The sequence below is a fragment of the Apostichopus japonicus genome, chromosome 16 (genome assembly GCF_037975245.1).
Source record: "Apostichopus japonicus isolate 1M-3 chromosome 16, ASM3797524v1, whole genome shotgun sequence".
In the NCBI taxonomy this organism is placed as follows: Eukaryota; Metazoa; Echinodermata; class Holothuroidea; order Aspidochirotida; family Stichopodidae; genus Apostichopus; species Apostichopus japonicus.
This window is the reverse complement of record NC_092576.1, coordinates 34,932,064-34,932,765: the sequence shown is the minus strand read 5'-3', so window position 1 is coordinate 34,932,765 and position 702 is coordinate 34,932,064.

The following is a 702-nucleotide window of genomic DNA, read 5'->3' as shown; positions in this document are numbered from 1 at the left end:
CTATCCATATATTTAATTCAAAAGTGAGAAGATAAGTTTTTTATTTTAGGACTTGCTGTATATATGTTTGTATTACTGTATGTATATCGTAGTCTATTGATACTTATACTATTGCTTTTCTTATTTCCTTTTAGTCTTTTTCGTTTACGACCTGTGGAAAGCCGAATTTCCGATTGTGGACAATAACCAGTTCTGTTTTTTTTTTACAGTTTTGTGTTTTACAGTTTTACTTTCTAACAATACCTAGGGGCAACTGATGACCCTTCTGAATCTAATCCTTCCTGATCAATTGGATTATAGTGTTGTATAGGTTGTCCACAAGACAGTTGAATGAATATCGGAATAGATTCACACAATGTTTGCTCCAGAATAGATATTGCGAATCGTTGTGAGCTTTGGGTTAATCGTGTCCTTTGGGTTCATAATAGGTCATGGTGAAGTTCTGTAACACGTCTTTCGTATAACACACTGTCGAACCTATACAGACTTAACAGCTTCGGCTTTTATTTCAGCACATATTTCACTTGTTGGAGCGGTGATTTCCAAGAGTGGAGGATCGGGATCTAGTGGGAGTGTGGGGGGGGGGGGGGGGGGGGTAGTTCCATCCATACCCGTAGCTTGTTACTCAAACGTATAAGCACTGTGGAGGAAGCAATCTTTGCATCATAACATTTCGTTCTTGTTTTGTCCGACCTTTATTGT